We start from the raw sequence: 7571 nt of genomic DNA on the forward strand, positions 1-7571 counted from the left end.
CTACACGATTTCAAAGAAAATAAAACAGGTCGTACATATAAAGATACGAGTATATAGCATAAGAGTTGGAAAATGAGTACGAGCCCTGCAGAGAAAATAAATCAAATCAAAACAATAACAGGCACTTAAATGGTGATCATTTAATCATAAATAAATATAAATAAACACTATATAGTACTTATGTTAACACTTTAACAAATGTAAATGTTAGAAAAGGTGAATGGGATAGTCAATTCTCGTTTTAGCAGTTGACGGCTTTGCAAACTACTCACGGAGCTGTATTCGGTTCGCTAAGTTAGACATATTGGTGAATCGAACAAGTAACTGGTATAATTACAAACTATTTGTTTAAACGAAAGAAAATGCCATGAAGAACTGTTTTATCATTTAAATGGCATTCATACATATTCTATTATATTGGATTCATATAACTAGATCACCTTGTTCCTGTTGCTACACGAAACATGATTTCTTAAAAAAGCAAAGCTCTAACTTGGAGAGAAGATAAAGTGTTTAAATGAAAGAATACTTAAAAACAAAATCTATTATAGCTTCTTCTATTGACACATAGTTGGCTGGTGGGTTGATTGAGCATAAATTTGTTAACTAACTCACAGCCTTGTTCCCAACTTTTTATACATTATGACAAAAAAGTAGAAAATTGTAAATAGAAGACAAAATAATTTAATAATTCATATTTATTTTGTTGTCTTCAAAGTAATTCTCACCAGATAACACTTTTCATAAGCACTTTTTCGGCTGGCCTTCAGCTCCTTCAGCAAATTTGGTTTTATCTCTTTGCGCAACTGAAAACGGTTTCCATGCCGGTGATTTTTGACTTGTTTGCATTTCAAACTCAAAAACCCATGTCCAATCAGCAGTTATAATGCTCTCCGTGAATGTGGGATCTGAACTTGCGCGATCAAGCATGTCTACAGAGACTTGTTTAAGGCCGTTCCAACGACAGTCGGGTATACGTAACTGGAAGGCACCCGGATTTTTATCCGACCAAGTACTGTCAACTCGGCAGAATTCTGCCACTACAACAACAACAACAGACCTGTTATAGTACTCTTCTTGAAAAAAAGTCAGCTTTATCGGTACGAGTCGCGCAGAAACGACAAAATATACACCAAAATCAATCGAACGGACTCGTGAGAGATGTCGAACTCACTTGCCTTCTCTCTGACACTTGCCTGACGATTTTCGAGCACCACTTTTCCTTCACTTTTTTAATATTTTCATCAATTGAAGATGTCGAAGTTCGTCCAGAACGAGTCATGTCTTCAACGACCTCTCGATCGTCTTTGAAGGCTTTGTATCACACGTAGGCTTTTGTTTTTGATGAAATTGAATCACTGTAAGCATTTTCCAATATTCATAATGATTCCGCACACGAAATGTGGTTAGAAATACAAAATCTGAGACAAATTCTTTGTTCGATATTTTTATCCATTTAAAAATCGCAACGCACTACTGAGGTGTTCTGACTTAAGCAGCTGCTGTAAACAAACTGGTTGACAGATCGCGCTCATATTTGGCATAGCAATTAAGGACAGTCTTATCAACAAAATACATTTTTCTTAAATGTCATTTACCCAGGGAATTTAATTTGGATTTCCTACAGTGCAGTTATTGGCAATATAATGACAACAGGTATGTGGTATATATATAGTAGATATGTACATATATCACAAGAGCAAACGCTTACTGCACTTGACATGAAATTTTCTAATAACTAAGCAATCTCCTACTATAAAGATTATACGAGTTATAAAAGATTCAGTAGAAACTCATATACAACTTGTAGACTATACAGGCATGAACATACATATGTATACTGATAAAAGTTCTTGCGCTGGCATTTGATTACCTGCTATTTTAACTTGCCTAATTTGCAAGTTAGTATGTGGCGTGCTCGTAATTTAAGCATTAAACTCGATAAGTTGTCTATCAGCGTAATCTTTGTATTATCGCGTGCGATAAGTGCAAGTAAATACGCAATCTGCACATAAGATTAGTAAGATCCCCCGGCTTGAAGAAAATACATATAAGCATATGTGTATGGTGGAATTTAGTATATAGTTATAGTATAGAAGGTAGTATATATTATGGAAGTTAGTATATAGTTATAGTATAGAGATTTGTGAATAAAACAAAAATTAGTATATACTAAGCACAACTACCACATTTGTCTACAAAACGTTTTCGCTGCTCGAAAATTAGTTGTACTTGACAACCTAACAGTCAACGTAATTTACATACTATATAGCAGAACAAAACGGCATGCATATTTCCATTACTGGTCAATAGTAATCTATTATAAATTACAGTGGCAAACATATGTGATTTTTTTCAAGAAACTTTAAATAGTCTATTTGTTGAAGTAAATTTGTAATGAATGTTAATAAGGTATAGGTACATGGAATAATACCGGGAAAAAAGTGGGTAGTCGAAAAAGTCTTTTCGTATTTCTAATCAAATGTCAACTTATTTTTTTATATTTCTAATAATAAGTGAATAAACAAATATGTACTATTTTCGTTGACCACTTTTTGCCATTTTTCCGCTAGAGACATTATTTCATCAGTGTAAAACTTTTCTGGTTTCTCGACGAAAATCTATGACAAGTAATTTTCACAGGTTTCTCTTAAAGCCAACTTTACTCCATTAAGGTAGTTCTGCATTGACCGAAACAAATCGTAGTCCGATGGTGCAAGGTCAGGGCCACATGGTGAATGCATCAAAACTTCTCAGCTAAGCTCTCTCAGTTTTTGCCAAGTCATCAAAGATGTGTGTGGTCTAGCGTTGTCCTGATGGAAGACTAAGCCCTTTCTGTTGATCAGTTCTGGCCGTTTTTTTCGATTGCTGCTTCAATCTCATCAATTATTGACAGTAAAATGTAGAATCAATCGTTTGACCAGGCTGGAGCAGCCCACAGTGGATGATTCCTTTCCAAACCCACCAAACACTCAGCATAACCTTTCGAGACGTCAATCTTGGCTTTGCGACCATTTGTTGAGCTTCATCACACTTGGACCATGATCTTTTTCGCACTTTATTGTCGTATTTGATCCACTTTTCGTCTCCTGTTACCATTCGCTTCAAGAATAGTTCGATTTCATTTCGTTTCAGCAAAGAAACGCAGATGTTAATTCGGTCCATTAATTTTTCACAGACAACTCATGTGGTACCCAAACATCGAGCTTTTTTTTTTGTAGCCAGCCTTTTTAAATGGTTCAAAACCGTTTGATGATGAAAGTTCCTTAGCGATGTCATGGCTGCTTATGTGACAGTCCTGGTCAATCTTTTTCATAATTTCATCAACTTTTTCAATGAAAGGTCAACCAGAGCGAGGTGCATTTTTCACATCGAAATTTCCAGAAGGCAAGCGAGCGAACCATTGTTGTGTTACACGAACGGATACAGCATCGTCTTCGTAAGCTTCACAAATTTCATTGGTGGCTTGCGTGGCATTCTTCCCTTTTTATACAAAAATTTCAAAATATAGCGAATTTCATCATTATTTTCACTCATTTTTGAACAGCAAAAAAAGAAACAAAGTTGAAACCCATTTGGAAACGGAATATAAAATAACAAAGATGAAAGAAAAATAATTTACGGGCGATCTGCGGTACAGAAGTGGAAAATGTTTGAATTTCGGAAGGTTAGAAACGGTTTATCTCGATTTCCAGCAAAACTATGAGTTGTTTAGGAAAAAGTTGTGAAGCAAAGTTATAGGTAATGAAAGGATCTAAAACTTTTATATTAATACCACTTTCCTATAACCTCAAAATTTATGTGAAAATTTTAAATATCTATTTTTGGATTTTTTTTTACTTCAATTTTGTATAAAAGAAGCATTTTCTTTCACGATATTTGTTGCAAACTTACTTTCTTATATCCCAAACATATTATAACTTTTTTTGATATTAAAGAGGAAACCTTATATCGACTTGAAATTTAAAAACAACTCTAATTTTCAATCAAAAATTTGACGTCAATATTTCAGATTTTTTTAATAAGTCAAGAGGCTATAGGTTTTTTGAAAGCCATACTTTCAGATGGTATAAAAATTTACAATGCTATTATATATATATGTGACCTGGTCTACGAAAAGGGGGCTTAGGTGTCAAAAAAAAGGAGAACAATTAATGAGATAACGAGAAACTGACGATTACTTTTTAATAGCTTTTCCCAGAAAACTAGTTTTTGCACGTTAGCCCTCTTTTCGTAGACCAGGTCATATAATACTAAACTAAATTATCTTAAAAAAAACAAAAAAGTATTCACAAATGCTTTTCGTTGATGATCTTCAATTATTCCTAGGCCATGTTCGGTAAAACCCAACATGAAATATTTAGAGATATAAAATATAAATTTACCAAAAATATAGTCAAATACAAAATTTTATGCCAAAAAAGTCAACAATTAAATTCCTTCCATACTTACTTCACACCTTTACCCTAACTTCACACCCAACCCTAACGCACATCTAACCCCAATTCTCCAGCGGCTGCTTGTCGCATACCTGCAGCGATTTTGACACAATGTTCCCCCTCTCAAAAGCACTTGACACAAACAAATCTGCATTTTTTGCTTTTATCTCTCATATACATTCACCTTTTGTCGCTTGTGCTTGTCGGGATAACATTTTCCACACCTTTTTAATCCTAACCTGCTTGGAAAACTGCAGGTACAAATGCAAATTCAAGTTCAAATGTATTCCTTACCGCTGCTCAGTAAGTACATACAAGTGTATTTACAATTCAAAACTACATTACAACATCAAACAGCTGGGAAAGTGAAAGTAAATATAACCCTTGTTGGAGAGGTACAAATATACGACTTTTAAAAAGGAAAAGTAAAAAGTTTTTTTATAAATTTCTTAAATAAATTAAACATATTTTTAACAATTTTAAACTGTTATGCTGTTATTAAAAATTTGTATAAGCTGAATTCAAAATTGAGTATTATTTGATAAAAAACTTTAGCACAAAAGCTAACCTGCAAGCCACCTAACCGTTAATACACCGGTTACATAACTGAATAAATCACTGTTAAATCACTGGTTAAATCACCGATTAGTTATCCAGTAGTGCTACAAAAAATTTCTGTTAAAGTTTCTATGAGTTTCTTAAGACTATGTTGATAATTCTAGCCGAAACTCTTGTGTACGTCTGATTGCTTATGTTTTTCTTACTCAAAAATCTTATGAGTTGCAAGTTAGGTATGTGTTACTTTTAGCGCTAGTTCTTTCAATATTTGAAGTTTCGGTAGTCGTGAATTGTCTTAGTAGTAGTCTTCAAATATTTATAACTCAAATTATCAACTCTACTTATATTCACGTTTTTCTCTATACCCATCACTAAAATTATTAATATCTTTCGCATAATTGTTAACTTCCACTTTTTAAGTAAATTGCAATATTAAATAAAAGAGGATTAAAGCCCAAAATTTAATGGTAATTTGAACGACATACTTGCAGCTGAAAACTAAACTGGTTCAGCGGTTTTGCGGAATATTTTTACATGCATTCTGCATTAAAAGCTGCACCATTATACCTGAGCATAAAGTTCATGGTGTAATTTAGTGGTTACTTTAATGTTGTTAAATTCGAATTACTTATGTGTGACTGTTAAATGAATAATTACTTTAAGAGCAAATAAATTAAATTCAATGTACTGCTATGAGCAAAAAATAGTAAGATTTTATCCATTATTTTAAAATTCTTAATTTATGCTTCAAAATCCATGTCGTTCCCCTCAAAGTAATCTACTTTGACCCCAATACTCTCGTGACAACGTATTTTCCAATTCTCGAAACAGTTTTTTAACTTTTACATTAATTTCCGGAATAGCCATCAATACGCGTAGCGAATCACGTTTAGTGTCTTCAAATTGACTCAAAATGGTTTCTCGGAGCGGTGCTTTGAGTTTGCTTAATAGCCAGAAGTCACAAGGAGCTAAATCAGGCGAATACGGTGGTGGCAACACGACTTTGTTTAAAAATTTGGTGAAAAAATACCAAGAGTACAAACACCAAGAGTTTTGGGCCCATAAATCTGACCTCTTTTATGCATAGCTTCACGTAAACGTTGCATAACACTCAAAAAGTTAACAGTTTCGCCGGTCGGAAGGAATTCGGAGTGCACCACAACTCAATAATCGAAGACAACTACCAATATAACCTTGATTTGTTACCTGCTTTCAAGTGTTTTTTTCGACTTCGGCTCGACTTTGGCACCGATTCTTTTATTTTATTGACGTGTTGATCATCAGCTGATGTTGATTTCCATCCTAGACGTGGTTGGTCGTCAATTAATGAGTGTTTTGATCTGACATTTGGCTCAGATGTTACTGACAGTCAGACCAACCTAGAACAATAATATTTTGGCTCAAGGGTTTCGCGTGAAATTTAAATAAAAAAATCTTACTATTTTTTCCCCAGAGCATTATCTTTAAATTTAATTTTAGTGATGCCTTGAGAGCCCGTTATCCAACTACTGTGTATTTGCCCAAAAATCTACCATTACTACCAGATAGAGATTCACTATTCTTACGATTTGAAGTTTACTTGGTGCAGGACGTCAACCTTTTTTGCAAAATTTAGTTACTTTATCTCTAATTCTGATATTTCATCTAGCCCCTTGAACTGGAAATCTACTAGATATCTAAGCCAAATTCTAAATAGGGCCGGATATAAGCAGTAGCTGTTCCAATGACTCTCTCATGCAGTCTTTTTAAGATCGTTTGAATAGAAAACTTGCGTGTTTAACCAACGCTCCCTTGAATGTGTTCTTGGTGATCTTGTATGCTCCTATGTCATTCCATCTCATCTCATCCATCTCACCTTGAGGCGAGTATCAGCGCTTTTGTTTAGTATTTTTCAGCCACTTGTGTGATGCCTGAACAGGTTCGGTAGTCAAGCGGCCTGGAACCCAATATATATGCTGCCGCTTTCAGTCAGTCACTGCCTGCCTGCTTCTCAGGAAAATCTTTGACGCAATGCGATGTGAGCATATTGCTTTAACCGCCGCTTAGCCATCGTAGTACATATTGATGACTTTTACATTATTTCCTGCGCTATTAGCATTTTCAGTGACTTGCTTGATCACAGAAGCTAAGCGCTATTCCAGCAGCTTGAAAGGCCGCCTGAGGCCTGACTGCGCGCATTATATCTCAGCTCTTACTCAAGCAGCCATTTTCGATCCGTCCATGTAGAAGTTGAAAGTACCGCCCTGAGTCGCATGCGTCTACGCCATCCACCCTCTATTAGCGTGACCTGAAACCTACTACCCCAGAAAAGGAGGTGCATATGTGCGGGAGGTAAGCTGCTATAGAAAAATTATCAGAACAAAAATCTTGGAAAAATAACATTAAGGATCCGATTTTTCCGAGTTTTTTTAAGTTCAAAACACGAATAATGCTAGCTCACGTCGCAGTTAATGAAAATAAGAACTTTCAACAGTGACATTTAAAGTTCACAAATATGTAAATGTGTGTTTGATCAAACTGCAGAGTTGCTTCCGTTTTCACTCGAGCTATTGTGTGCTAAAAAGGCTGAAACAA

This window comes from Bactrocera neohumeralis, chromosome 6 (genome assembly GCF_024586455.1).
Source record: "Bactrocera neohumeralis isolate Rockhampton chromosome 6, APGP_CSIRO_Bneo_wtdbg2-racon-allhic-juicebox.fasta_v2, whole genome shotgun sequence".
NCBI lineage: Eukaryota > Metazoa > Arthropoda > Insecta > Diptera > Tephritidae > Bactrocera > Bactrocera neohumeralis.